The sequence below is a fragment of the Gossypium hirsutum genome, chromosome A10, assembly GCF_007990345.1.
Source record: "Gossypium hirsutum isolate 1008001.06 chromosome A10, Gossypium_hirsutum_v2.1, whole genome shotgun sequence".
NCBI classification, from domain to species: domain Eukaryota; kingdom Viridiplantae; phylum Streptophyta; class Magnoliopsida; order Malvales; family Malvaceae; genus Gossypium; species Gossypium hirsutum.
In genome coordinates this window covers 82,718,479-82,735,834 of record NC_053433.1, presented here as the reverse complement: position 1 = coordinate 82,735,834, position 17,356 = coordinate 82,718,479, and positions in this window count along the sequence as shown.

Sequence of the window (17,356 nt, the reverse complement as noted above, 5' to 3'; positions counted from 1 at the left end):
GATTGGATCACCTTTAAAACATTTTGTTTTAAAATCATCAGTTTTGGTCTACGAAATCAATAGAACGAGTTCGGGAGTCGGTTACGTACGAGGAAGGATTAGCACCCTCGTAACGCCCAAAAATTAGTACCTAATTGATTATCAAATGTCTTTAAATGTCAAAAATTTTAAAGATTTTAAGATGTAATCCTCTTTAAAATATTTTGATTTTTTGAAAATTTGGATTCACTTGTATCAAAGTATTGACACTAAGTTAGCCCTTTTAGAAATCCCTATCTCGAAACGACAAAATGCTACATCCAGTAAGTTAGGACATATCGCTTTGCAGTTCCAAGACAGTCGCTTACGTTTTGAAAACCTTTAAAAACTTAGAAGGGTACTTGACTATTCGAACTTAACGAGAAAAGTCACAACCCAATAAGTTAGGGCACTACTTTTTCGAAATTTCCAAACACCAAGCATTGCCTTATATTTTTTTTTGAAAATTTTGGAGCCTTGTCTTTTTAAAGATGATGCGTAGGGAATTGTATTGCATTATAAATCATACATAGTAACATATTATTGTAGTAGGTAAATAAAACGTGCATTTAAACAAAATGATGGCAATGATATAAAGAACGTGCATTAGATTCATACATATAAAATAGCAAATATTAATAATATGCATACAAAGATATATATAGCATGTATTGAGAATGAATAAACAAAATATACAAACATACAAGGTAATAATTAAATAATGCACGATATATAAGAAAGCAATAATTAAATAATTCACGACATGCAAATAAGAATATAATATCAATGTATATGCTTACAAAATATAACATATAATAATAATTCTAAAAATAATATTTAATACACCCATGACACATACAATATAAAATTATATAACAGATCTAATAAAAATAAAATTAATAATTGTTAGCAAAATATGCACATAATTAAAATGTGATATTAATAATTCTAAAATAGTATTTAATATAATATGTAATAAATAATAACAAAAATAGAATAATAATTATACATATAAAATATACTCGTTTAAAAGTTTGTAAAGGATTCAAAAATATCAGTTTAAAATGAAATAATACATAAACAAATAATTAATAGTTAGATATGTATGTAATATGTGTTAAAAATACATTTTAATAATGATAATTTACAAATTTTAAATAATATATATGATATAAACATAAATAATATAATTGGTAATATATGAGATACATAACATATATAAAAAAAAGTAATGTAGAATAAAAAATAAATCATAATAAATGTTATATAATAAAATATATGGGAAATAAGAAATATAACATAAAACAATGAAAGTTTATATGTAAAAATGACATGTAATTAGTAAATATATAATATATGTGAAAATATAATAATATAAAATAATTGATGTAAAATAATAATAATTTGAGGAAAATAACAAATAATAATAATACACATAATAATACTTGTAATAAAATAATTTTAATGTGTAATATAAAAGTAAGAATAAAATAAAACAAATAACAATATATAAATATATATATAATAATAATAATAATATAGGACTAAATTTAAAGTCCAGCCAAATTACGAGGCGAATTTAAAAGAACTAAAACTGAATTAAGGCTCTATTTAAAACGCGCGCAAAATCAAAGGGGCTCACTGGGCAAATTGCCCTATCCCCAAAATGGCGACGTTTTCCAGAATATAATTTAATAGCCATCGGGACTAAATTAAAACTAAAATAAAATATTTGGGCCAAATCATAAATAAAATAAAGTTTGATTGCAAATACAAAAAGGGGCAAAAGGATCAATTGGGTAATTAACCCAATTCTCAAAAATGCGCGGATCCTCCCCTGGTAATCGGGTCAACGCGCGGATCCTGGGGGTCTAAAACGTCGATGTTTCACAGGGGCTATATAAACCAAAGCTTTAGCCCGAAAATCATTTTACACCGGGTTTTTTAAAAAAAACTTAAAATTCTCTCTGAAATGAGAGGAGAAAGAGAGAGTGCTTGGCTCCGGCCTCCGTCGAGCCGAGCCTTGGTCCTCGGCCTTACGCGCTCACGCGCCGTCACCAACTCCTCCTCGTACGGTGGTTGGAGGTCCAAACCTCGATTTTTAACGCAAATAAAGGTTCGACCCTTTACTTTTTCATTATTTACAGTTTACATGTATGTATATGTATTAAAAATTTCACCTTTGTATACTTAATCGATTGAGATGTTTGTTGTGTATATATGTGCAAGAACAAATCTTTCTGCTGAATCTCTCGTTTTTATTGATTCTCTCTGTATTTTCAGAACGTAAGTCCTTTTTACAAGTGAAAAGAAAGGCTTTATAGCCTTGGTCCCTTACATATTCGGGGAAAGAAATCTAAGATTTCTCTCTATTTTGTGTCTTTGTATCTTTGACTGATGTGCTGTGATTTCCTTGCCATTTTCTACTCTGCTTTTTTCGCGTATCTGCTGTTTGTTTCCTTTTCTTGCAGGCAATCGATCGAGGGATCCAGCAGTGACCTTGCTGGTGTAGACGCGTGCACTGATCACGACGCTGATGGAGCCTTGGTGACAGTCACGACATTCATGACGTAATTTGGGGCCAGACCAAGGGACGACCGATGATCGGGGCGTTGATGAGCATTGAAGGCCCTTGGGACAACTCATTAAACGGTGGCCTCGATTTGGGGGTTGCCAGACACTCCCCGAAGCTTCCAGAAATGTTTGCGGCGCCACAGTATTCAGGAAACCCTAGGGTTTCCCTGTTTCTCTTAAGTCTGTTGGGCCTTTTGGGCTGTTTTGTTTTGGGTCAAGGTCTGTAATGTAATGGGTTAGGTCTGACTTAGGCTAGCAGGGATAATGAGTCTAACGGGCTGCTGGGTGTAACGGGTCTTATTTGGGTTTGGGTTTAGCTCAGGGGTATTAGGTATTGTTTTGGCTATTGGGTTATACCCGGATATGGGTTTTTTGTATTTGGGCTTTGGGTAGCAATAGTAGTCCTGGACATTCAATGGACTATTTAATAAATAAATGTTTATTTATTTATCTAATTTCTTTTTCCTTATTTAAACCCGGTCAAATTTGGGCTATTACAGTGTACACTTACACATTTTCATCGTTCTAGTTACGAGCAAGTTCACAGAAATGTGGTATCAAAGAATTTCATTTGAACCTTAGGAATAGTTTAGGACACAAGTGACATGTCATTAGGAATTTTACCGAAGTATATGTTATGGGTCGATATGAGCAATGTGTGTATTGAACAAGTTAAATTTGGAATTATAGATCAAGAAAAATGTGATTCTTGTCTTAATCAGGGGAAAAAAAGGTTTATGAGGATTAGACTCATTTCTTTCATTTTGTACCGAGGTAAATTCATTTGCAAATAATGCAACATGTACCATACGTTAAATGCTTTAATATTGCATGTATGGTAAGTATATACATTTTTGATGTGATGTTGTATCATGTGTTTATTGCCTAAATTTTATCATGAATTATGTTTTGATTATTCCATGAGTATGTGATTGGTGCTATGGATATTGAAATCGACGTTACGAGCAATTTTGACAAAAATATGGTATCGAAAAATCCCATTTGAACCTTAGGAATTGTTTAGGATACAGGTGACGTGTCACTAGGAATTACGTGATCTGAACTCATTGAGTTGTGGTCTAAGTGCATGATATATGTGACACATGTTTTTGGCATTTCGGGTACTAGTCTTGTATGTTCTACCGGGGGGTTGGGTAGTCCGGCATGTGTTGCAGATACCTGACAGCTTGTGTGAGTAGCCCATGTAGCTACATCCTAACCGATAGCTTATGTGAGCAAACCCGTGAGTAGCTCGAGAGCGAGCAACATGTGATATGTATTATGAGTAGCGTTGGCTACATATGAGGCACTTAGGTGCGAGATTCCGATGTATCCGATGGTATTACAAGTTTTCAACGGGTAGATCTAAGAGAAGTTAATGGGTAATCTTGATGAATACGTCAAAGACAAGAAAGTAAGTTATTATGTACAAGTGGGCACAGGTATGTACCTCGAACTCATGAGAATGGCATGAGATATGATGAACTTGTGGTAAGAATATGTATATATATATGAAGAATAAGTTTACGAGATTTGATAAAATGCAAGATTATGTTCATTATGTTAAATGTATGATTAATGCTTATTTAAGTTGCATTTTATTTGCATGTGAACTTACTAAGCTTTAATGCTTACCCCCTTTCCTTTCCATCTCTTATAGTGTCGTCAAGCTAGCTCAGGGATCGGAAGATGTTAGAGACTCGATCACACTATCAATTGAATATTTGGGTATAGCTAGTCTCATCATTTTGAGTATGGCATGTATAGGGACTTGGTCTTTTTGTTATGTGTCATATTGATTAACCAAATGAGTTGGTTCATAAAAGTATTGTGATTATTTTGTATATGGTCATGAGAGGTGACTCATATTGATTATTTGGGTTGTAACCCTAATTATTGGTGAATGCATGCAAATGTGCTTATGCTTTAATGTGGTTATGGTTTCTTATGGTTAATCAGTGTGATGGATGGCATGTTTGTGTGGTGTATGAAATATTATTAATATGCATGACAATAAAGGTGATGCAAGTGTGAAACTTGAAAGTAGGTTAGTAAAGATGATAGACAAATGTGAAATTGGTGTGGAATGCCATATGAAAGCATGATACTTTGAATAAGTGATATGTTGACATTACCAAGTCATAATAATTTTGTAACACCCCGAACCCGAGACCGTCACCGGAGTCGAACACGAGGTGTTAACAGACTTTAAACCACTTATAAAAAAATTTCCCAGACACTGCCAATCTGCGTACTAGTCGCTTTAAAAAATCATATCTTGAGTTCAGAAACTCAGAATCCAGTTCTGTAAATTTTCCCTAAAACTAGACTCATATTCCCATCTAACTATTTTTTTCTAGAATTTTTGGTATGGCCAATTAGTACAGTTTATTAGTCAAAGTCTCCCATGTTACAGGGATCGACTACACTGACCTTTGCGCATTACGACTTGAATATCTCCCTGTACAGGGCTTCAATACTGATGTCGTTTGTTTCTATAGAAACTAGACTCAAAGAGGAATCTATACATATATGGTATGACTCCTAATTATCTCTGGTTAATTTATAATGAATTTCCAAATTTGAAACAGGAAATCCAGAAACCGTTCTGGCCCTGTCAGACGAGAACCTGAATATCTCTTAACATACTGTCCATATGATCGTTTCGTTACTTTCCTATGAAAATAGATTCATCAAGGTTCGTTTACATAATTTATTCACTATTTAATTACCTTCCTACTATTTTTAGTGATTTTCCAAATCTACATCACTGCTGCTGTCAGCATCTGCCTTTAAGGTAGACTTTACCTATTTCATAGTTTCCATGATTCAACTAGCCCTTTTAGCATAAATAGCACAAATTATGATAGTGATTAACCATTCCCATGGCCAATCCTTGTTAAGCATATCCACACCTCTCAATAACCATATCCATACCAAATGATTATAACATTATACTCAAACATATATAAGCCATTTTCGCATGGCTATCCAAAATTATACAAGTCCAAAGGGTCCATGACCCCCAACAAAAAGGGTAGTCCTATACATGCCATTTCGAAGTTCAACCAAAATTGTACCAAAAGGGGGGGGCTTTGATAGTGTGGGCGACTTCGACTTCAAAATCCCGAGTCCGATAGCTGGAGAACCAAAATCTATAAAACAGAGAATCAAGGAGACGGAGTAAGCAATTTATGCTTAGTAAGTTTTGAGCAAGGGATTCCAGCACAACAAAAGTATAGCATTCATGTAGCTAAACAGATAATTTCATATGCACAATTTTTCAATATCATACTTACTTCACATTACCAACCCTTTTATTCATACACAAAGATCAACTTAGCCAAAGGCCGGTAGCTCATTTATCAACTGAGCGAATACTTATTTGTAAGGGCTCAACTAATTCAAAGCACATACGAAACATACCTCAATGTTGGGATGTTTCAAGCGTATTAACTGAAATTTTTACAGCAAGATCATTCATTCCCAAATCACGTACCTTCGGAATTTAACCGGATATAGCTACTCGTTCAAATGCCTTCGGGACATAGCCCGGTTATAGTAACTCGCACAAATGCCTTCGGGACTTAACCCGGATTTAGTAACTCGCACAAATGCCTTCGGGACTTAACCCGGATTTAGTAACTCGCACAAATGCCTTCGGGACTTAACCCGGATTTAGTAACTCGCAGAAATGCCTTCGGATCTTAGTTCGGATTTAGTAACTCGTACAAATGCCTTCGGATCTTAGTCCGGATATGGTCACTTAGCACAAAGCCTTCGGGACTTAGCCCGGACATCATTTAAATAACCATGCACATTTAACAATAAATCATGGCACATTCGTATTTCGTTTTCGTTAGCAAAACTCAAACACAAGACACTTATCATTCTTGCAATTTCGGCTCAATAGCCACACACAAAGAGCATGATTTTGATTTGCTTAAAACATGATCTAATCAAATCATAATTTAAGCTCTTTTACTCAAGAACTTACCTCGGATGTTGTCGAACGATTCCGATAGCTATTCGACCACTTTTTCCTTCCCTTTATCGGATTTAGTTCCCCTTTGCTCTTGAGCTTAATTAAACAAATAAATTGATTTAATCATTTGAGCATCGAAAAGAGGAACACAAGGCACTTAGCCCGTATTTATACATTAGACATTAAAGTCACATATGTACGGAATCATGAATCAAACTCAACATTTTGGCTAATTTTCCCCCTTGGCCGAATTTTCTAAGCCAAGACAAAAGCATCAATATGCTTGCCTCTGACCGAATACATGCAACACCAATCTCCTTCCTATGGCCGAATATGCATGTCTATGTTGGGGCCGATTGCAACACTTAATACATTCTACAAGTATGGTCACTTGTATTGACTAAACACCATTTTGTTTCAAGTTCAAAACTTGGCTAATACACACATATATACACTAGTAAAGCATCCTCTCCCTTTCTATCAATTTAACACATGCATTACTCATTAATATACAAAAATTATATTCGGCCTTAGCACACAACTTGCTAGCCGATTCTTCTCCATCTAGCAACCAATGCACATATGTGCTCACTCAAAAATGCTAAAAAGAAGATTCAAGAATCATCAATCCACCATCACATGCATCATTAACAAGCTTCATATTTAGCATGCAATGGCATTAATACAAAATCCACCTAGGCCGAATATCATCCCCATGACATAGCAAAGATTTGAACCATGGGCTAATTAGAACTCAAGCTAGCAACTAAAAAAAACATGCATGAATCTCATGGCACAACCTCAAACATACCTTGATCTAGATACAAGTATGGCCAAACCTCCTCCTAATCCTCTTCCAAACCAAACATGAAGCAAGAACTCCTTCCTCCTTCCTTAGAATTTTCGGCCAAAAGAAGATGAAAAAGGATGAACAAATTTTTTCTTTTCTTTTCTTTAACTCACGGCAATGGGGGGGGAAACAACCACACACTTTTTTTTTGTTTTCATCATATTCCCTTTCATTATCTTATGCCCATGCTCCTTATTTTATCATACTTCCCATGAAACACTAACTCAACATGTTTATGACATGTTCTTGCCCATCACACTTGGTCTACCATGCTTGTCATGGCCGGCCACTACTAATTAAGGGGGGAATTTGACATGCAAGTCCTCCCTTTTTATTTCATGCACTAATAGATCCTTATGCTTTGACCTATCACATTTCAAAATTTTCTCACATAAGTCCTATTTGATAAAATTCACTTACAATTAACAAAATTCAAACACAAAATTTTCACACATGCACATGTACATATAATGAGCATCAATTACGACGGTTAATTATTTTTATGACTCGGTTTAGTGGTCCCGAAACCACTTCCCGACTAGGGTCAATTTTGGGCTGTCACAACTCTCCCCCACTTAAGAAATTTTCGTCCCCGAAAATCTTACCGGTAAATAGGTTTGGGTATCGTTCTTTCATCGAGCTCTCGGTTTCCCAAGTAGCTTCCTCGATCCCGTGTTTGAGCCATAACACCTTAACTAACGGAACCCTTTTGTTTCACAACTCTTTCACTTCACGAGCTAGGATACGAATCGGTTCTTCTCCATAACTCAAGTCAGATTGAATTTCAACTTCTGAGGGATTAATCACATGTGACGGATCGGATCTATAACGTCGAAGCATCGAAACATGAAAGACATCGTGAATCTTTTCAAGTTCAGGGGGCAAAATCAATCTATACGCAACCGGACCAACTCGTTTGGAGATTTAGTACGGCCCAATGAATCTCGGGCTCAACTTGCCCTTACGGCCAAATCTGAGTATCTTTTTCCAAGGCGAAACTTTAAGAAACACTTTATCTCCCACCTGATATTCAATGTCTTTTCGTTTCAAATCCGCATACGATTTTTGACGATCTGTGGCTGCCTTCAGACTTTCACGGATTACCTTTACTTTCTGTTTGGCATCTTTAATCAAATTAACTCCGAAAATTTTACTTTCACCGAGCTCGGTCCAAAACAATGGTGTACGGCATTTACGACCGTACAAAGCCTCGTAAGGTGCCATCTTAATACTTGATTGAAAACTATTGTTGTAAGCGAATTCAATCAAAGGTAAATACCGTTCCCATGAACTACTGAACTCGAGGATGCAACATCTCAACATATCCTCAAGTATCTGAATTATCCGCTCAGATTGACCATTGGTTTGTGGATGAAAAGCGGTGCTAAAATGCAGCTTGGTACCCAAAGCTTCTTGCAATTTCTTCCAAAATCGCGAGGTGAATCTCGGATCTCTATCCGACACGATAGAAATAGGTACCCCGTGTAATCTCACAATCTGAGAAACGTACAATTCAGCTAGTTTATCCAATGAAAAATCCGTACGCACGGGGATAAAGTGAGCCGACTTAGTTAGTCTATCGACAACAACCCAAATTGCATCCTTCTTACTTGCTGACAATGGCAGTCCGGACACAAAGTCCATTGTGACTCGATCCCATTTCCACTCGGGTATCATGATTGGCTGAAGTAATCCTGAAGGCACTTGATGTTCTGCTTTCACTTGTTGACATATTAAACATCTCGAAACAAAGTCGGAGATGTATCGTTTCATACCATGCCACCAAAACTAACATTTCAAATCGTTGTACATTTTCGTACTCCCCGGGTGAATTGACATTCGGCTACAATGGGCTTCGTTCAGAATCATCGAAATGAGTTCCGAATTCCTTGGAACACACAAATGACTTCTGAACCTCAAACAATCATCATCATCAATTTGAAACTCCAATTCCTTGTTCGGAACACACTCAGCCCGTTTTGCAACCAATTCATCATCAACTTTCTGGGCTTCACGAATTTGATGAATCAATAATGGTTTGGCTTTTAATTCAGCTACTAACACATTGTCGGGTAGAACAGACAAGTGCACATTCATCGCTCATAAAGCAAATAGTGATTTCCGGCTTAAGGCGTCCACAACCACATTAGCCTTTCCCGGGTGGCAATCAATGACAAGCTCGTAATCTTTCAACAACTCAAGCCAACGTCTTTGTCGCAGATTTAAGTCTCTTTGAGTCATCAAATATTTGAGACTTTTGTGATCCGAAAATACATGGCACTTTTCACCAAATAAGTAATGTCGCCATATTTTTAAAGCGAATACGATGGCAGCTAGTTCGAGATCATGGGTCGGATAATTTTTCTCATGTGGCTTTAATTGTCTCGACGCATAGGCCACCACTCGACCTTCTTGCATCAATACGCAGCCCAACCCAAGTAGGGATGCGTCACTATAAATGACAAACTCTTTGCCGGATTCAGGTTGCACTAAAATTGGAGCTTCAGTCAACTAAGTTTTCAGTTGATCGAAACTTTTCTGACATTTCTCCGTCCATTCAAACTTAACATCCTTTTGAAGTAGCTTCATCATTGGTGTGGCTATCATCGAGAAACCTTTGACAAATCGTCGGTAATAACCGGCAAGTCCCAAAAAGCTCCGAACCTCAGTAATATTTCTCGGAGGTTTCCAATTAAGTATGGCTGAAATTTTGTTCGGGTCAACTCGAATACCCGATGCGGATACCACATGACCCAAGAAGCTAACCTCTCTTAACCAGAACTCACACTTACTGAACTTAGCATATAACTGCTTATCCCGCAAAATTTGCAACACTAGTCTCAGGTGCTCAGCATGTTCGGTCTCATCTCTTGAATAGACCAAGATGTCATCAATGAACACAACTACGAACCGATCCAAATATGGTCTGAAGATCCGATTCATCAAATCCATAAATACCGCAGGGGCATTAGTGAGCCCAAACGGCATCACTAAGAATTCGTAGTGACCATATCTTGTTCTGAAGGCAGTTTTGGGTATGTCCGAATCTCAAATTCGCAACTGATAATAGCCCGATCTCAAATCTATTTTGAGAACACTGAGGCTCCTTTTAGTTGATCAAACAAATCATCAATACGCGGTAACGGATATTTATTCTTTATCGTCACTTTATTCAGTTGACGATAGTCAATGCAGAACCTCATAGTTCCGTCCTTCTTTTTCACGAACAATACTGGTGCACCCCAAGGTGAGAAACTTGGTCGAGCAAAACCTCTATCCGTCAATTCTTGCAACTGAGCTTTCAACTCATTTAACTCGGTTGGTGCCATACGATACGGAGCTATCGAAATCGGCGTAGTCCTAGGTACAAGCTCAATACCAAACTCTATCTCCCGAACAGGTGGTAAACCCGGTAATTCTTTAGGAAAAACATCCGGGTATTCACAAACCACCAGCACAGATTCGGGTTTCTTTTCTAATTCTTTGTCATCAAGTACATATGCAAGGTATGCTTCGCACCCTTTTCTTACATATTTCTGGGCCAACATTGAGGATATTACAGCTGGCAACCCCTTTAAGTCCGTAGACTCAACTCGGATTATCTCGTTATTTGCGCACCTCAAATCAATAGTCTTGCTTTTGCAGTTCACAACTGCATCATGCGCGGTCAGCCAATCCAAACCAAGAATAACATCAAATTCATCAAATGGCAAAAGCATCAAGTCCGCCGGAAAACAGGAACCTCGAATTACTAGGGGACATTCCTTACACACTTTGTCGACAAGCACGTAACGACCCAAGGGATTTGACACCCGAATTACGAACTCAGTAGACTCAATAGGTAAAGTCTTACTGGATGATAAGGTTTCACATATGTAAGAATGAGTAGAACCGGGGTCAATCAAAGCAATTACATTAGTATCAAAGAGAGTAAAAGTACCGGTAATAACATCAGGCGAAGAAGCATCCTCGAGGGCACGTATAGCATAAGCTCTAGCAAGCGCACGAGCCTCGGATCTGGTCGTAGCATCTCTAGATCCTCTCTGACCACCGCTAGCATTGCCCGTATTTCTAGATGGTCTACCTCGAGCAGTGGTAGCACCCGGTTTCCCACTCTGATTTACATTCTGTTCAGACAACCTCGGGCAATCTTTAATGAAGTGGTCAACTGATCCGCACTTGTAGCAGGAGCGGTCAGGGAATCTACAACTCCCCGAATGCCATTTACCGTAATATCGACATTCCGTTCTATCTCGACGTTCATTCCCAACACTGGCGACCGAAGTGCCTCGTGTACCCCCAGGGGGTCGATCACGATCTCGTCTAAAAAGGCCCGAAGTGCCTTTAGACCGGCCCACATCATCTCGAAATTTCTTCGATTCCTGTTGAAGAGACTTTCCCGAGGATCTTTTACGAAACTCTCCAGTTCCCACATCAACTTTTTGTTTTTCTTTTCTAAGCTCTTCGGCTTTACAAGCTCGCTCGACAAGTACTACGAACTCTCGTATTTCAAGAATGCCCACGAACATTTTTATATCTTCATTCAGCCCATCCTCGAAGCGTTTACACATGATAGCCTCGGACAAAACCCATTCCCGAGCGTACCTACTAAGTATAACAAATTTTCGCTCGTAATCAGTAACTGACATAGAACCTTGCTTAAGCTCAAGAAATTCCTTCCGTTTTTGATCAACAAATCTCTGACTGATATACTTTTTCCGAAACTCAGTTTGGAAAAACTCCCAATTTACTTGCTCTCGGGGCACAACTGAAGTCAGAGTACTCCACCAATAGTAGGCAGAATCGCGTAGCAAGGAGATAGTACACTTTAGGCATTCATCGGGTGTACAAGATAGCTCATCGAGTACCCGGATAGTGTTGTCCAACCAAAATTTAGCTTGCTCGGCATCGTCGCTATCCGTAGCTTTAAATTCAGTAGCCCCATGTTTTCGGATTCTGTCAACTGGGGGCTTATTTGACCTTATTTGGTCAGTTTCCGGAGGTAGTGTAGGTGCGGGGGTTGTATTTGTCGGGAATGGAGGTTGTGGAACAGCCGTATTAGTTCGAATGTATTGGTTGAACCAATCATTCATCACGCTATAGAAAGCTTGTCTAGCTTCATCATTCGGGTTACTAGCATTAGGTTGAGAGTCCGCCGGCGCTGTCCCTTGTGCGGGAGCAGGCACTGCACTCTCAAGATCATCAGCTACCGCTCGGTCGGGATCGGGATTCATTACTATAAATAAACACATTTACAATTGTCAGAAATCACCACACTATCATATAATCACATAAAATGACATGTATAGCTAGACCCAACGCATTACGGTAGTCCTAGAATCGACTAAACCGTAGCTCTTATACCAATCAAATGTAACACCCCGAACCCAAGACCGTCACCGGAGTCGAACACGAGGTGTTAACAGACTTTAAACCACTTATAAAAAAATTTCCCAGACACTGCCAATCTGCGTACTAGTCGCTTTAAAAAATCATATCTTGAGTTCAGAAACTCGGAATCCAGTTCCGTAAAATTTCCCTGAAACTAGACTCATATTCCCATCTACATATTTTTTTCTAGAATTTTTGCTTGGGCCAATTAGTACAGTTTATTAGTCAAAGTCTCCCATGTTACAGGGATCGACTACACTGACCTTTGCGCATTACGACTTGAATATCTCCCTGTACAGGGCTTCAATACTGATGTCGTTTGTTTCTATAGAAACTAGACTCAAAGAGGAATCTATACATATATGGCATGACTCCTAATTATCTCTGGTTAATTTATAATGAATTTTCAAAGTCAAAACAGGAAATCCAGAAACCGTTCTGGCCCTGTCTCACGAGAACCTGAATATCTCTTAACATACTGTCCATATGATCGTTTCGTTACTTTCCTATGAAAATAGATTCATCAAGGTTCATTTACACAATTTATTCACTATTTAATTCCCTTCCTACTATTTTTAGTGATTTTCCAAATCTACATCACTGCTGCTGTCAGCATCTGCCTTTAAGGTAGACTTTACCTATTTCATAGTTTCCATGATTCAAGTAGCCCTTTTAGCATAAATAGCACAAATTATGATAGTGATTAACCATTCCCATGGCCAATCCTTGTTAAGCATATCCACACCTCTCAATAACCATATCCATACCAAATGATTATAACATTATACTCAAACATATATAAGCCATTTTCGCATGGCTATCCAAAATTATACAAGTCCAAAGGGTCCATGACCCCCAACAAAAAGGGTAGTCCTATACATGCCATTTCGAAGTTCAACCAAAATTGTACCAAAAGGGGGGGCTTTGATAGTGTGGGCGACTTCGACTTCAAAATCCCGAGTCCGATAGCTGGAGAACCAAAATCTATAAAACAGAGAATCAAGGAGACGGAGTAAGCAATTTATGCTTAGTAAGTTTTGAGCAAGGGATTCCAGCACAACAAAAGTATAGCATTCATGTAGCTAAACGGATAATTTCATATGCACAATTTTTCAATATCATACTTACTTCACATTACCAACCCTTTTATTCATACACAAAGATCAACTTAGCCAAAGGCCGGTAGCTCATTTATCAACTGAGCGAATACTTATTTGTAAGGGCTCAACTAATTCAAAGCACATACGAAACATGCCTCAATGTTGGGATGTTTCAAGCGTATTAACTGAAATTTTTACAGCAAGATCATTCATTCTCAAATCACGTACCTTTGGAATTTAACCGGATATAGCTACTCGTTCAAATGCCTTCGGGACATAGCCCGGTTATAGTAACTCGCACAAATGCCTTCGGGACTTAACCCGGATTTAGTAACTCGCACAAATGCCTTCAGGACTTAACCCGGATTTAGTAACTCGCACAAATGCCTTCGGATCTTAGTCCGGATTTAGTAACTCGTACAAATGCCTTCGGATCTTAGTCCGGATATGGTCACTTAGCACAAAGCCTTCGGGACTTAGCCCGGACATCATTTAAATAACCTTGCACATTTAACAATAAATCATGGCACATTCGTATTTCGTTTTCGTTAGCAAAACTCAAACACAAGACACTTATCATTCTTGCAATTTCGGCTCAATAGCCACACACAAAGAGCATGATTTTGATTTGCTTAAAACATGATCTAATCAAATCATAATTTAAGCTCTTTTACTCAAGAACTTACCTCGGATGTTGTCGAACGATTCCGATAGCTATTCGACCACTTTTTCCTTCCCTTTATCGGATTTAGTTCCCCTTTGCTCTTGAGCTTAATTAAACAAATAAATTGATTTAATCATTTGAGCATCGAAAAGAGGAACACAAGGCACTTAGCCCGTATTTATACATTAGACATTAAAGTCACATATGTATGGAATCATGAATCAAACTCAACATTTTGGCTAATTTTCCCCCTTGGCCGAATTTTCTAAGCCAAGACAAAAGCATCAATATGCTTGCCTCTGACCGAATACATGCAACACCAATCTCCTTCCTATGGCCGAATTTGCATGTCTATGTTGGGGTCGATTGCAACACTTAATACATTCTACAAGTATGGTCACTTGTATTGACTAAACACCATTTTGTTTCAAGTTCAAAACTTGGCTAATACACACATATATACACTAGTAAAGCATCCTCTCCCTTTCCATCAATTTAACACATGCATTACTCATTAATATACAAAAATTATATTCGGCCTTAGCACACAACTTGCTAGCCGATTCTTCTCCATCTAGCAACCAATGCACATATGTGCTCACTCAAAAATGCTAAAAAGAAGATTCAAGAATCATCAATCCACCATCACATGCATCATTAACAAGCTTCATATTTAGCATGCAATGGCATTAATACAAAATCCACCTAGGCCGAATATCATCCCCATGACATAGCAAAGATTTGAACCATGGGCTAATTAGAACTCAAGCTAGCAACTAAAAAAACATGCATGAATCTCATGGCACAACCTCAAACATACCTTGATCTAGATACAAGTATGGCCAAACCTCCTCCTAATCCTCTTCCAAACCAAACATGAAGCAAGAACTCCTTCCTCCTTCCTTAGAATTTTCGGCCAAAAGAAGATGAAAAAGGATGAACAAATTTTTTTCTTTTCTTTTCTTTAACTCACGGCAATGGGGGGGGGAAACAACCACACACTTTTTTTTTGTTTTCATCATATTCCCTTTCATTATCTTATGCCCATGCTCCTTATTTTATCATACTTCCATTGAAACACTAACTCAACATGTTTATGACATGTTCTTGCCCATCACACTTGGTCTACCATGCTTGTCATGGCCGGCCACTACTAATTAGGGGGGGAATTTGACATGCAAGTCCCCCCTTTTTATTTCATGCACTAATAGATCCTTATGCTTTGACCTATCACATTTCAAAATTTTCTCACATAAGTCCTATTTGATAAAATTCACTTACAATTAACAAAATTCAAACACAAAATTTTCACACATGCACATGTACATATAATGAGCATCGATTACGACGGTTAATTATTTTTATGACTCGGTTTAGTGGTCCTGAAACCACTTCCCGACTAGGGTCAATTTTGGGCTGTCACAAATTTAACCATAAATGTGAATGCTTGAGTAATCAAATGTGCCATGTTGCATGCCATGAAGTGAGTCTAAGTGTGTGAATGCTTAAAGGTGGCAAGTGGCTTGGAAAATAGCTAGAAATTGTCCACACGGTTAGACACACGGGCATGTGTCTTGGCCGTGTGTGACACACGGTCTGCCCCATAGGCATGTGATCCAGCCGTGTGTCCCCTGCACCCTAATTATGCAAAACGGAATGCCCAGTAGTAAACACACAGGCAGAGACACGGCTATATGTCTCATCCATGTGAAGGACACGACCTTAGGACATGGCCGTGTGCCCAGGCCGTGTGAAGTCTGCAATTAATTTTTGGAATTTAATTCGCCACACGACCTAAGAACACGGGTGTGTGACTTGGCCGTGTGAGCTTATTTAGTTGATAAAGTTATAGTCAGAGAGTTATATGGGCTGAGGACACGGGCGTGTCCCAGGACACACGGGCATGTGCAACCACACGAGCGTGTTACTTTCCAAAGTAGGAAAGTTTTTGAGTTATCCCAAAGTTTTCTAAAATTCTTGGTTTAGTCCCGAACAGCTTCCAAAGTATGTTTTGGGCCTCGTAGGCCCATATAAAGGACGTTATGCTTGTAAATGAAAAGTTCTAAATTTGGACAGAAATTCATGTCTTGGTTTTGTATGTTTGAGTGAGTTTAAGTCTGGTAATGCCTCAAACCTTGTCCTAGCATCGGATACGGGTAAGGGGTGTTACAAGAGCTGCATGTTCTCTCACACAGGTGGACCACACAGTCTGCATACGACCATGTACCTTGGAAACCTCGGCTAGTTCGCAAAGCACATGGCCAAGAACCTCCCACACAACCTACTGCATGGTTGTGTCTCTCCTGTAGGTTAACTTTTTCATTTGCCACACAGTCTATAACTCTCTACATGGTTGTGTGACCCCTGCTTTACCTTTTTTCTAGAATTTTATGATTTGTTCAATTTAGTCCCTAAATAGCCCCCAAACTATTTTATATTTTTATTTTTTACAATTGAACCCATGATAATATCAGTATTGGAATTTATGATCTAAATGATTGTATTATTATTGTATATGCATGATATATGAATAATATTTGCCTATTCCATTTGTGCTACTGATTATATGATAAACATACCTTATGTTACCGTTAACTGAACACATGATAAGCATGTCTTTTTCTATTAAATTGATTTATCATAAGCACATTATTTGTTACCGTATCAATCTGCTATAAGCATATTAAGTGTTACTATTGATCTATTTTAAGTATATTAATTACTACCGTATCAATCTGTTATAAGCATATTAATTGTTATCGTATTGATCTATT